The 15895-nt window shown below is 30.4% G+C and overlaps 1 protein-coding gene across 9 annotated transcripts in view; it reads right to left on the reverse strand.

The window, feature by feature from the left end:
• The window catches only part of LOC128871654 (protein CREBRF homolog), a 161784-nt gene that overhangs the window by 11914 nt on the left and 133975 nt on the right, over positions 1-15895 (reverse strand). The gene's annotated exons all lie outside the window — the stretch shown is intronic.

The raw sequence follows: 15895 nt of genomic DNA on the forward strand, positions 1-15895 counted from the left end.
AAGAACATAACATGAAAAACATAATTTACAGGTCGAATTTTCGCTTTATGATGTTAGCAAATGGAATGATGGTGCCGAATTTACCGACACAGAAGTAATAATTGAAACTAGTGATTCTGAGTCTGAGTTTAACAACACAACTGAGACATGTGAGCGGATATCATCTGAGGAGGCAGTTAGCTCTATCAATAAGGTAATTCAGTGGGCCACAACTGAACAAGTAAGCCCCGCAAAGGTTAACACTCTTCCATTGCTGCGTGAAAAAGTCATATTCAACATTGCTGCAGGCAAGAAAAGACAAACACACATTACAACTTTCTTTTCGGCCTAACTTTTCTGTAAAAACTGACTTTTTTGTGTTACTGACACAAAGACTGCCAAATATTTGATGAAAAATATTGAAACGAATTAATTATTTTAAACATATTCATGTTCATATCCATATGTAAATAAATAAATAAATTTAATTGAAAAAAATCGATATCGATGACTGTTTTTTTAACATAGCACACTCAATTGATAAGTCGAACAAATTCGATAAATCGAACAGCGCCTGTTTTAATTAGTTCGAGTTATCGCGAGTGCACTGTATTAGCAAAACAGAAATATTAAAAATCAAGGCTATTTATTAAAAATATTATTGTATATTAGGTAAGAAGGAAAAAAATAAATAAAACGGGGAAAAAATTCGATATAAATTATAAGATTTAAAAATAAAATAAAAAAGGAAAAATAATAAAAAAAAACTCTAAATAAAAATATAAAAATTATACAAATGAAATTAAAAAATCAATAAACGGCAAAAAAAGGAAAAATAATAATAAATACTCGAAATAAAATAAATGATAAAATAAAACAATATAAATGAAAAATAAAGATAAATAAAAATTCAAAATATAATAAAAAAAAAAAATTAATAAATATTAACCCCAAATAAAAATAAAATAAAAAAATAAACAAATATTCGAATAATAAATTAAATAAATAATAATTAAAAAAAAATACAATAAAAAATATATAAAAAGAAATGAATGATAAAAATAACGCTCGTGCCACACTTTCAATTTTGTCTTTCCACTTTTGTCCGTCTATTGCTTGTCAAAAGTCATCAAAATTGAAAGGCATTACGTGGGCCTTCAATTTGAGAAGAAACGCAAATATCAAGAAAAGAACAACAAATTGAAGTCAAAGGTGAATCCCACTCAAAAAAAGGTAAATTCAGTCATGAAGTAATAAAATAAGAGTGTGTTAGTGAAAACATGTGAGTGTATTAAAAATTGAAAGGGAAAATTGCGTAACCACCTACTATAAATAAAAATAATAAATACATAATAATAATAATAATAATACTAATAATAATATAATACAAAAGATAATAATAAAACATAATCCAAAATAAAATAAGTTCAATTTAAACAAAATAAAATTATAAAATATTTGTTAATAAAAAATTAAATAAAATTAAATAATGTAAATGGAAAGAAAATAAACAAAATATTATATTAAATATTTGATTAATACAAAATGAAATAAAATAAAAATAATTAATATTAAAAAAAATATATTAGTAAAAAAATAAAAACAAATAAGGTAATGAAATATAATATAAAAAAAAACTAAAATTAAATAAAGTAAACTGAAAGGAAATAAAAAAATCAATATTTGATTCATAAAAAATGAAATAAAATAAAATAATTTGAAATATAAAATTAAATTAAATTGAAGTTAAATAAATAAAAAAGTAATAAAATAAAATTAAAAATAGTAACACTTAAATAAAAAATAAATAAATAAAATAAAATAAATTTAAATTAAATAAAACAAATTAAAATAAATAAAATAAAATAAATTATTTAATATTTAACTAATAAAAAATTAAATGAAATAAAAATAATATTAAATAAAGTAGATAAAAAATATAAAGTAATGAATAAAAATTTGCACCAAATAAAATAAATGAGGACAATAAAATACAATAAAAATTAAAATTTTAAATAAGAAAAAAATAAAGTAAAATTCCCTAGAATACAACAGAATAAAATTAACAAATTTTTAATTTAATTATTTGAAATGAAGAGGAAACCAATTAAATAAAGACAAATAAGAAATAAAGTAAAATAAGCTAAAAATTAAGTTAAAATAAACAAAAATCAAATTTTCTAAAATTTAATAAAAACTGTAGAACTGACTGAAATTGAAAATAAATAAAAAATTACTGAAATCGTAGTTCTATTACATCTAAGTTTTTAAGAAACAAAGATTTATAAAGTTAACTTAACCTTCGCAATTTGGACGCTTAGCCTTAGAATTAAAAATCTATAGTAACTGGTATGCCAGACAAGGCGTGACAAAATCAAGTTCATTAAGTACGCAAATCGCGCGCATAACTGAGCTCAATTACAAATAAACATTAAAAATGTCACAATGAACTACAGTTATTTTATTTTCACTCTTTGGCAAATTGACGCTGCTGTTTTGTATCAGACGCAAAACGCATCACAATTTTTAGTTAATCGGCGGTCAGCTTCTACAATTCACTTCCGAGAAAATGCCAGCCTATTTTTGAGTTTCATTGAAATTTTCTTACCTGCCCCATTAACGTTTTTCTCGAAATATTATTCGGGCTCATTTTCCAAGCATATGGAGATAAAAATGGAGCCTGAATACCCTTATAATTGTTCACTTACATACATAGAATTTTCAAAACAATTATCTATATTTAAATACCTTTAAAGAGTTTTGTGAGATCGGCAATTAATTTGTATTTAAATAATGTTTATTTACAAAAATAAAAGTCAACACGGCGTACCGCACCAAAACGTGAGGATAAACAAACTGCATACAATGAATGTCAATATATCAGTTCGATTAGAGGAAATACTATACAATATGAAGTGCAAGTCATTTGTGCAATTCATTGCATGAGAATTGCATTATTTGCAATTATTTTTCTGGATTGGGGTACAATTTTCCCAAAATCACTTTCCCAAAAAAATTTTTTCCCAAATTTTTTTTTCCCAAAAAATAATTTTCCCAATGCCATTTTTCCCAAACTAAAAATTTCCCAATAAATTTTCCCATAAAATATTTTTCCCAAAATATCGTTCGTCTGTAAAATATCGCATATACATTTGCAATGAATGGGCGAGTACATTTTTTATTATTTGAAAAGAAATGATTTTTTGCATTCAATTAATTCCGCCATAATTAGAAATTTTGACTTTAGGCAGCAAATTTTGGCTCATGAAATTTTGACACGAAAAGAATGACGTGAAAAAACTTGTTTATATGAGTGAAGTTGGATACATTCGTTACCTTGTCTTTTTATCCGAATTGAAAAATGTATATTGAAAAACTTTTTCGAATCTTTTTCGATTACTTAAGTATAAGATTTTTGATTATTATATACACTCATATTGTCGGAATCGTCGAAAAATGTGAAATAGTAGAATAATAAAAATTAATTTCAGTAGTATTTGTTCGGGAAAGCTATCTATTGGAAAAAAGTTATTTTGGGAAAACATGCATTCGGGAAAAAACAATAAAGCGGGAAAAAATATTTTTGGGAAAAAAAATATTGGGAAAATTATTTTTTGGGAAAAAAAAATTTGGGAAAAAATTTTTTTGGGAAAGTGATTTTGGGAAAAATGACCCCCCACCATTTTTCTGTTCATTTTTCTATTCCACAGTCACACTGATAAGAAAGCTCTCCATGTATAGGGGACTTGCGTAATTTTTCATATTTTGATGGCTGATAGAATAAACAAACAAACAATTCAGACAATAAGCTTGTTGAGTGTAGCAGCGTGGGGCAAAGTGCGCGCAAAAACAATTTGTAAACAAGTTGGAAAGTGTACTCGCAAAACGTGGCGTATTAACAAACAGGTACGAAGAATTGCCAACTATGTTTTACTCTCAATAGCGGTGCTGATAAAACGGAACATCGCGAAGCGTGCGAAAGAGAGAGATGGAATCATAGATTATAGAAGCCTGAGTGGGTGTTAGAAGCAAATTAAAAATAAATAAGCGAACGTAAATAAATTAAATAGAAATGTTATTGAAACTGGTTGGCAAATACTCGAGATGCCACATGCCAATGCAGCGAGTAATCGCAAAAACAAATTGACGCACATAGTTGCATACAGACATTCGAGTATCAAAAAATGCCAACACGTGTCAAAACAGTGAGGCGTACAAATGCATCTGTATGTATGTAAACACAACTTTGTAATGCATTTCTCAGTGCATTTACCACTGCAATTCGACGCCCCGCGTTTTATATAAAACAACAATAACGAAAGAAGCATAAATTAAAATAAAATCTACACATTGTTGTCGTTTAGGGACGAGAGGTGGGGAAAAAATAGTGTATAATTGGAAAACAATGTGTAAGAATTAATGGAAAGACAAAATTTCGTTAAAAAAATAAATAAAATTGCAAAAAATAAAAATTATATTAAGTAAAAAAATAAATATAATAAAATAACAAAAAAATTTTAAAAGTATTAAAAAAAACAAATAAAATTTTAAAAATATAATAAAAAGTAAACAAACAAAAATAAAGTGAAATAAAATATACACCAAAACAAAAAATGCATATTAACTGAAATAGAAAAATACAGTAAAATCAAATTAAAATAAAAAAATAAATATACAAAAATAAAAATTTACGAAGAAAAACTAAAAATAAAAAATAAAATTAAAATAACATAAAATAAAAATTATGTAACACAAAATAAGATAAGACATAATTATGTAACACAACATAAAATAAAATAAAATTAGATAAAAAAGTAGACAAAACAATTAGATAAAAAAAAGTAAATCAAAAGCACCAAACTACCATAAAGGATGTAATAGAATAAAACAGCAAAAAATAAAATAAAAAAGAATATATTGTAAATAAATAATACAAATAATACAAAATAACTGAAATAGAAAAATATAGTAAAAAGAAGTTAAAATAAAATAAAATAATTAAAGAAATGTACAAAAATTAAAATAAAATAAAAAATACAACGAAATATAAATAAAAACTAAAAAATTCAAATAATATAAAATAAAACTTTGTGAAATAAAACTATGATAAATAATATACAAGCAAACGAAAATTAAATTAAAAACACTTAAAAAAATTAACCGAACTACCACAAAAAATGGAATAGATTCATATAAAATTAAATTAAATAAATACAAAATAAATATAACAAAAACAACAAATTAAAAATTAAACACAAAACAAATATTAACAAAAATAAATCTAAAAACATTGAAAACAAAATGTTGAACAAAATAACAGGAGTTAAAGATTATGTACAATAAAATAAGGTATATTATTTCACCCTTAAAATACCACAACAATTTTTTTTATATTAACTGAAGAAGAAAAATACAGTAAAATGATGTATGTGAACCAAATTCAAATATAACAAATATTGAAAAAAAATAAAAATATTAAAATAAAAGAAAAACTATAAATAAAAGAATAAAGGAAAAAGCACAAAATAAAAAATGGAAATAACATGAAATAAAAATTATGTGAAATAAAATAAGGCAAAAAAAGCAATATAAAATAAAATAAAATAGGATAAAGGAATAAAGTAAAAAAAATAACCACATAAAATTGAATAGAATAAAACAAAATAAAAAACTAAAATAGAATAATTAAAACATTAATGTTATAAGAAATTAAATATAATTATAACTACATAAAATACATTAAAGTTTAAACAAAAACGTAATATTAAGTAAAATAACATAAGCAAAAAATTATGTACAATAAAATAAAGTAAAATAATGTAAAATAAAATATGCATTAAAAATAATTGTTTTATTAAATAAAAAAAAAATACAGTAACGCGATATATGTAAAAAATTACAAGAAAAAAAAGTAAAAATAAAAACAATAAAAGAAAAAAATTAAAAAAGAAAATAAATAAATAAAAATAGAAATAAAAAAAATTGAAATTAAAAAAAATCAAAATAAATAAATATAGAAATTAAAAAAAAATATATAAATAAATAACAAAAGAAATTAAAAAAATATTAATAAAAAAATTATTAAAAAATATATATACATAGTATAATAGGATTAAATGGCATTAAACTAAGGCGACGATGCGCGCCACAAACTGAAGGAGAAGTTCGGCAATTTCCAATACGAAAATCTTTCATATTTAATGGAACAATTGAAATTAACGTCACTAAATAAATATCTCTCGAAGTTAACTAAATAAAAATAAAAATTTAAAAAAATAAATAAATAAACAAATAAAAATAATTTAAAGGAAAAATTAATAATAATATAATAATAATTAATTAAAAGAATAATTAATAAAAAAATAAATAAATAAATAAAAGAAATAAAAAAATAGAAATTAAAAAAAAATTAATAAAAACATTATTAAAAAATATATAATATATATACTATATAGTATAATAGAATTAAATTTCATTAAACGGTTTGCGCGCCGCAAACAGTAGGAGTAAAGTCAGCAATTTGAAAGACACAGAAATCTTTCTTAAAGAAATAAAAAAATTAATAAACAAATCATTTAATAAATATCTCTGCAAGGTATGTGCGCTGAATACCGCTAAAAAATATTCTTTTTATATCACAGTTTTACTATAAGTAAAAATAATACAACACAATCAGTATATTTTTCGATAAAACCCAGGCATGTTGTTGTAAAGAAAAAATATGGACGGTTAAAAAGAAATTCAAAACGTTTAACTCTACCACGACGATATGAGTAGTATCGTATATCTGAATGAGAGTTCAGTTACAATAAATTTATTAACTAAAAATATACTATTTTTTATTGTGTCTACTATTGTTAGTTGTTATTGTTTGTTTATATGTACATCTATTGCAATCCTCTAAGTGGCGCTTGGCACTCACTGCCCCCAACATTTACATACATACACACATATACAAACACAACTACACATTGGTATAATTGATAATCAGGGCTGCTCTGTACTCTACACATGTACGTAGATATGTATCTACGTATGTATGTACGTGCATACTAATTCATATCAACCATCTAATTGTCCGTTCATCATACGCCCCAGAACTCTCAGACAAGTTTTATTGCCGTCTGCCTTTCGATGCCAAACATACATACATACGTGTCTGGCATAAGTCTGTATGACTGTGGGTGTTCTTGCACCGTTAATGAATATGATTTTGTTTTGTTTGTTATTTTCGTTTTTGCACGCCGCCTGCAATGCAACGAATGCATATTTTTCGCGCGCATTCATTCGCATTTTTTCCGACGATTTGATTCGATCGTGAGTTGGTTTTACTTCGCTCTACATTTATTGTTGTTTACTCCGTTAGTTGCCCACAATAGAATGTCGGCGTTTGCATTTATTCACTTTTCTCTCTAACTGTCTCTCCCCCTCTCTCTCTCTCTCGTTTTCTTTCTCCCCCGAATCTACCCTTTGCATTTCGTAATTTTTATTTATTCGGTTTTTGTTGTTATTATAGTTTCAGCGACATTGCGCGTGATTTTAGTCTCCATTTTTGCAATTCATTAGATTTTATGTTTACATTTTACTTTGCAACAACGGTACTTAACAGTTCAAAATTATTGAAATGCAGTACAGGGTGTCTATCTTAAAGCGAAGTACAGTTTGTAATAAAGCATACAAATATTTTATGTCTTCCTGTTAAAAAAAAATCCAATATTCTCTATAAATAGCATCCCTAACTAAAAACAATAATAGCATCCCTAATACTAAAGTGAGTGTCTTATGGTAAATCTGCACAGGAAACAATCCGATACTTAAATTTTAGGCACATGATGTGTTCCGCAGTTCTATGTAAAAAGCGATGGAGAAGTTTTTCGTAGAACGTGAGTTTATGAGTACGACACGCAATCCAGACATCAGACGAATGAGTGGATAGCTCCGCGTGAACCAAGACGAAAAAACACGTCGATTTCAGTCAAAAAAGACAGCGATGCACATTACGAATTTTTGCCAGAAGGTCAGACAGTTAATAAATACTATTATTTGGGCGCTATGAGACGTTTACGTGAAGCAATTCGCAAAAAAGAACAGATTTGTGGGAAAACAACAACGGTGAATTTTGCACCGTCGCACAGTGCCATCATTATCTGCGTTTTTTTTTTTTTTACAAAGAACAAAACGAATGCCATCCAACAACCATCGAATTTAAGTAAATTTGACTTCCTGCGTTTTTTCTGTTTGAGCGAATCAAAAAACCACTGCGGGGAACGCGTTTTAACAGCCGAAAGGCAGTAATGGAAAAATCGAAGATGCCGCTGATGGCTATACCGAAAATAGCGTCCAGAAATGTTTCCAGAGCTGATACGAATGGAAGGGATGGCATGAGTCATTTGGTATCACAAAAGGCCCAACTAAAGGCATCGGCAGTCTATCAGCAGTCACTTCAACCTAACTTAACCTAAGATTGCGCAAAAAAGCATGTATAAAAACAAATATTTTTGCTAAAAAATATACTGATTTCTTTGTTGTTATACGAGGCGAGAAAAAAGGGTGTGTCAGCAATCACCAATAGCCGTACACTTAACTCATAACCGCAACACATACATACATACATGTAAATATATGCGCTAGTTCTATTTTTCTAGAATTTCTATATACATATGTATGCGCGTATGTGTGTACATATATCAATGTATTAGTTTTATAGGGGCTATTTAAGAGTGCTAACACGACGATTAATTATTTTGCGGATACCTTTGTTGTTTACAAAATATTATTGCCATCGCGAATTCGCTTATTAAATTCCCTCGCTTACCCCCTACCGAGCGAAATGATATATGAGCAGAACTACTTAGAAATAATTGACTTTTAAATACCGCAAATTATTATGCAACGAAAAATATTATTCTTATATGTAAACAAATGTGTTTATTGTATATGCGAGGTTTGCTCAAAAAGTAAAGTGGCTTTTTATTTTCTCGAGAAATATTCATTTACGCGTCAATATGTCGTGGGTCATATTCGAAGTAATCCGCTATGTAGTCAAATAACGCACTTGCGTCAGCGCTTTTCTCATGCTCGAAGCACTACGGATCCACCCTTATTGGTTTTTACCTGGGCTCTTTCAGCCATATGGTTTTCATCTCCTCAATTATGACAAATTTATGATCTTTAGAGGCTTTTCACTCTTGGCAACAAGAAACAGTCAGAGTGGCTCGAGATCGGTGAATACGGAAGCTGAGGCATGATTTCGGTGTTGTTTTTGGTAATTGATCAATTTTTTCGATAGCAGAAAATCTTCAAGTAGACCAAACAAGGTTCAACTTTTGCATCTGTCAAAGAGAAACATTTCATACAACAAAGGGTGATCAGATGGGAGGTAACTTTTCCAATAGGGTGTTTTCGATAGATCACGCGTGACTGCTGTCAAACTAAATACGTAATTTTTTTTCAGTATTCATTGACATTTCTTCGTGGAAAGACTTCCGCTTAAACAACGTTTACAAATCGTAAAATTTTATTAAGAAAATCGACGCTCTGTAAGAAGTGTTCATCGCGCGCACAAGCCAAATTATGGTGTACATAACCGTCCTACCGAACGCACAATTCGGCAAACCTTCGACAAAATTAATAATTTTAAATTACTGGACGATACTCCATCGATTAGACTACGTACAGCACGAAGTGAAGACTCGGAGTAATCGATGCGGCGCTAATCTCAACAACTTGGCCTATCTTATGGAATTACTTGGAGGATTTTGCGCAAGATCTGGGTTTGAAAGCGTATAAAAACAGCAGCCTCAGATTTGAAGCCGGTCGATCTTCTAAAGCGTCATAATTCCGCCGAAGATCCATTTTGAGACCCGAATTTTGTTCAGCGATGAGGCCCATTTTTGGCTTAATGGCTCCGTCAATAAGCAAAATTGCTGTATTTCAGTAGAAGAGCAACCCGAAGTCATTCAAGAATAACAATTACATCAATTGAAAACAACCGTTTGGTGCGGCCAATGGGCTAGAGTAGTGATGGGCAAATTCAGCACATTTGCACTGTGCAGCAGCGTGTGCTTCTGCGTGCGTGAAAGTGCTAGGTGAAGGGGGATAGCAAAGCACAGGGAAGAAACAGAAAAATTGAGCGAGTTGTGTCTGTGTTTGTATCCTGAATGAGAGAGCAATTATTCATGAATTCTTACCAGGGATGCCAACTTTTAACTTCATGTCAACAAATTTCTAAAAAATAGGTTTTTTTAGTAGATTTTTCTTCAATAACTAAATTTAATACATATTACACTTTTTATTATAATAATGAATTAAGATAATGAACAACAATAAACAAGCAATTAAACATTTCAAAAGTTCGCGTAATACTGTTTTTTAATTGCTAGATGTAAAGAAGATTAAGACCTCTGAAAATATTTAATTTGAGATTAAATTAAAATCTTACATGTTGGAAAGCAATGACAGTTAAATCTTCAATAATATTGATCACTGCATATACTGAGGAATCTGTAAATTATTCACACTTATCTTATGGTTACTTAAATGGTTTTTGAGATCGGATATATTTTTTTTAAATTGATGTTTTTTGAATTGAGCTAAGAAATCCAGAAAATAAAATTTTTTAGCAAATTACTTTATAAAACTGCAAACTCTCTTCAGCTACCGAAGTTTGTCAAATGTTTCAGAATTTTTAGCTACTATATGATACCATTTTTTTTTTTATTTTTCATAAAAAGTGTAATAATTTCGCCCATCTAAATCCAATACACTCTGATATGCACAACTGCAAATAAAAATAAACAACCAATAGTATATACTTATGTATATAAATCATGAATAATAAAACCAACAATTTCCAAAATTGATTCCCACATTTAACAACTGCGGCAACTCTTACTCATAAGTTTTGACATTTCATAAATAAAATCAGTTTTTTCGTGATTTCTTAATTTTTCGACGATATTTTTTGAGACCGTAAGTTACATATTATTGTCGCATAAAAAACCACTAATGTTAAGTGTGTTTGTATGGTGTGGATGCAGTAAAAGTGATGAAAATTCTATTTGAAAATTTGAAACGGCGAACGTCAAAACAAAGTGCACAGTGTTCAACTGCCGACAAAACCATAAATTTATTTCTAATGTTTAATATATTACTCTGTTTTAACTTTTAATTTAGATAAATAAAGTTAAATAAAATGTTAAATATAAAACATTTGGTTCAGCATGACCTCAAATAAAAGAACATTGTTAAATTTTAATCCGAAGTGGAGTGTAACTTTTTTATGCAAATATGTAGACGGAGAATAACAGTGCCTTGTATGTGAAAAACGTGTGGTGTGTAAGGTTTTTAACATAAAGAGACATTATGAGCTGCACAGGAGTGAATATGATGAATGTGTAGGAGAAGAAAGGAAAAGTATATACAAATCCTTAAGTCTAAACGAAGAGCCCGATTCGATGTGCCAAATTACAGAAGATCGGAAAAATTCAAATTATTAAATTTTTTTTTTAAATTTCTTAGGAAAGCAAAGATTACGTTGTAGATGCAAAGCGTGCAACTTATGAAATCGCGTTGAACCTTGTTCGTGAGAATCGTGCATTTTCGGATGGCGAATTGGTGAAGTCTTGTATATTAAAAGCAGTATGAATTTTGTCCCCTTATCTCGTAGAACTATAAGCAGACGAGTAGATGAAATGGCGGAAATTACAGAATCGCAGTTAAGCGTATAAAATCATTCACAGCGATTTCATTGGCAATTGACAAAAGTACAGATATATCCGACATATGTAGCTCAATTAGCGATTTTTATCCGAGGAGTTGATGCCCACCTAAATATATGTGAAGAACTTTTGGACATTATTCCAATGAAAGGGACGACTAAAGGTGAAGATTTATTTCAATGTGTTAATGACCAATGGTGCGAAATCCATGCGCGGATGCAAACAAATTTCTCTAATAATTTTTGTGTACTTTGTCATACTGTGCGCATTGCCATATGCGTGTGATTTGAATTTGAGAGCAACTAAGTACTCACCAAGAATACCCACTCTGCTATGATAATTTCCTCAATATTTTTTGAAAAAAAACCTCTATTTTTTTAATGGAAACATGTATAAATTGTCCTTTTTAACAACATAAAATTTATAACATGCATTGTTTAAATAAAACATGGCTGGTTGAGATTACTGTTCGCTGTTGTGACCAGCATTCTTTAAAAAAATGCACTAACATAAAAACATACGATATACATATATATCTATATGTAAACGAAGACAATTTTTTCATTCAGAAAAATATACACCGATTTGTCAGTACACATTTTTCTCAACATAGTTTAGCAACTATGAAACTTTGACATGCGAATGTTCAAACTTCTTGATTATAAAATCCCCAATGCTTCTTGATTACAAAAATTATAAAAGTAAATAAAATAGAAATTTGCAAAGATGATGCTAATATTCAAAGAAGCGTTTCCAATAAAAAAAAACCAAAAGCATTTTATTATTTAATATGAACGATCAACACTTCCAAATCTCCTAACATGGAATGAAGTCCCCTTATCTGGTAACTTTGCTATTGGCAAAGCTTCACTCTCTTTTTTACAAACACATATGCATTGCTCAGACGTGATTAATATACGTACACGCCTATTGCTTACCCTTCTGATGTAAGTTTGTCGCCCCCCCCATCTAGCACTTTGCTAGCACGCTCTGCTGCGAGCGTGCCACTCTGCTGCCCATCCCTAGGCTAGAGGAATCATCGGCCCTCACTTCTTCAAAGTCGAGGCTGACGCCAATGTAACAGTGAATGGCGAACGCTATTGCGCCATGACAAACGACTTTTTGATGCCAGCTGCCGTGATCTCCACAACATTTGGTTCCAACGATATGACGCTACTTGCCATACCGCCCGTGAAACAATGGGTTTACTGCGTCGTCGTTTTGGTGTGCAATTTATTTCACGTCTGAGACCAGTGGATTGGCACCAACATCGTGTGGCATCACGCCTTTGGACTTTTATTTGTGTGTAAAGTCTAAAGGATTTGTGGATAAACCAGGATAAACTTGATTGAGGCTTTGGAAGCCAACTTTACTAAAGTTATTCACGATACACCGACCGAAGTCCTTCATCATTCAGCGAGTTATACAAAATTGGTGTTTACGGATTGCCGAATTGCGGTGCAGTTGCGGTCAATATTTGAATGGGATTATCTTAAAAAAGTAAATGTCTTGAATGGTTCGACACAAAAATAAAAATGTTTGCCCAATCAATTTCAATTTCCGTTGTTTTATTTGAATTTAAAATCAGAGGCCTCTAAATTGAATCAGATACCTCTAGTTGAAACTGTGAACATTTGCACCAGTACAACGATACAAAAAAAAACCGACAGTCGAATCTAAGTTGCTCGCAAAATTTCAAAGAGTCACCTTACTCCTTAAGCCCACCTCGTACAAACGTACATGTGTGTGTGTGTGTAAATATGTTATGAATACAGAAACAATAACAAACTACTAAAAATACAGATTTATTTATGCAAATGCATATATACATATATGTATAAATATCCATCCAAGTACTGACCAACAGACGTCAATAAACGTATGTATCTACATGTTACGAGTACAAGTGTGAGTGTGCGCGTGTAGTTTGTTGTTCCCTTTTAGCAGTCGCGCGCGCTACCAACACTGATTACGTTTACCCTTCGTCGCATGCGGTTATGGCGCCCCTAGGAATTTGGCACAGTTTCACACGAATTGACGTCGATAAGTCAGATGTGGCGCGCAGCACCCCACTAGACTAGTCGCAGCTGCTGCTACACCTTGCAATGATTGGCTGCCAGTCAAGCACTCAAAAATAAACAGAACATACCTTCTACTCAAATATGAACGAGACGTTATCAATAAAACGGTCCGCGGATGACGTATGGCAAAAATAAATTTTTTGTTTTTTGGTAGGACTGTTATAAGGCTTACATGGCAAATTTCAGCGTGATATGTCACATAGTTTGTTTTCTGTGCTACTGTAAACAAGTCAAGCCCGAGTGTGTTCTTCGAATTCTCTTTTATGACTTCAATTGTCTCAAAATGTTTTCCACGGAGCGGCAACTTGAGTTTGGGAAACAGGAAAAAGTCACATGGAGCCATATCAGGCGAATACGGTGCTTGCGGAACGATATTAACATTATTTTTGTTCAAATAATCACGAACAAGACGTGATGTGTGAGATGGTGCATTATCGTGATGCAAGAACCATGACTTGTTGTCCCACAATCCCTTCCTTTTAAGACGAATGTTCTCGCGCAAACGCTTTAAAACGTCTAAATAATATTCAGCGTTAACCGATTTTGCGATTTGTGCGATTTTCAAGCACAATATCCTTTACTTTTCCGATGTTTTCGTCGTTTACTGATGTTGCTGGACGACGTTCATGAGGCAAGTTTTCAACCGATGTACGGCCCTCTTTGAACGATTTGTACCACTGGAAAACACGTGCACGCGATAGAGCAGAGTCCCCATAGGTTGTCTGCAACATTTTTAAGGCGTCTGAAGCCGAAATTTTGTTGGAATAACAAAATTTCAAACAAATTCTTTGTTCAACTTGAATGTCCATCGTTAAATTCGAAGAACACACTCGAGCTTGACTTGTTTACAGTAGCACATAAAACAAACTATGTGACATATCACGCTGAAATTTGCCATGTAAGCTTATAATAGTCCTACCAAAAAACAAAAAATTTATTTTTCCCATATGTCATCCGCGGACCGTTTTACTGTAAAGGCTAAGAAGTGTGGCTGCCCAGGCTGGATAGGTGTGGAAAGTCGTATATGAAGGAACCCCTACTCAGCGGGGTTACTATAGTGGATATTTAATGTTTGGTAGCAAAAATCTATCTACATATCTGGAAACTACGCAGTTATTCAAAAACAAAATGGATGATTAATTTTGTGCCACCTTGTATAAGTTATACAGTAGACTCGGGGTTGAGGGAACTACAATAATTCGTGCAAGGGCTATTCCCCTCAACCCAGACTTTCCCTTCAATTGAGATTGAAATTATACATGTACAGAAGTGGGCGGATTATAAATATTTTATTAATACTGTTGTATGTAAGGTAGAGGTACAAAGTTTGTGCAGTCAATGTATTTATTTCATATAATAAAAACTTATTATTTGAAGAAGTCCAATATAGTACTTTGTTTTTTCTTAGCTTCGAGTGATTTTATCACTGCAACATCCCTGATATTGTTAAGAAAAATGATGTGTTCGAGCGAGTTGGTATTGTGTTCGGTCCAATGGATTGCTTTGTCAAAAATTTTAATGACTTCAGCTGCCTTCCACTTGTCACCGTTTATTTCGTAATGCTCATCCTCCTCAGATGCCTCAACAGGTCATCGATAACGCCCTCAGTACCATTAGCGCAATTGTCATCTATTCCTGTCCATATTCTTTGTTCGTTGATACTTAGGTTTGACTGAAATAAAAAAATTATGGCATGTTAAGTGCACGTGCAACTGTAATGATGGTTTTTTTTTACCTGTGGAAACGCAGTTTCAGTTAAATTGAGTAATTCTTCAAATTCGGAATGTTGTTGTGCAACTATCTGCTGTCTTAAAACACTGAGATCCACATCATCCTCGATACACTCATCAATGTCAATCGGATGTTTATAGTCAAGTAATGGGCACCAGCATTTTTTAATAACGTCGTCACCGACGTTTTGCCATGCTTGGGTCAAAAGGCAAATGGCTTCTTTCAAAGTAATTTTTTTTAAAAGTCGGCTATTTCGTCTTTACCAATAGCTAATTTTAATAAATTTGTTTTATGGTGCAACTTGGTTAACCTTATTACATTCTGGTCCATCGGCAGGAGAAGGGGTGTTACATTTGATGGCATATATAAAACGAAAATTGAACC

This window comes from Anastrepha ludens, chromosome 2 (genome assembly GCF_028408465.1).
Source record: "Anastrepha ludens isolate Willacy chromosome 2, idAnaLude1.1, whole genome shotgun sequence".
Taxonomy (NCBI): Eukaryota; Metazoa; Arthropoda; class Insecta; order Diptera; family Tephritidae; genus Anastrepha; species Anastrepha ludens.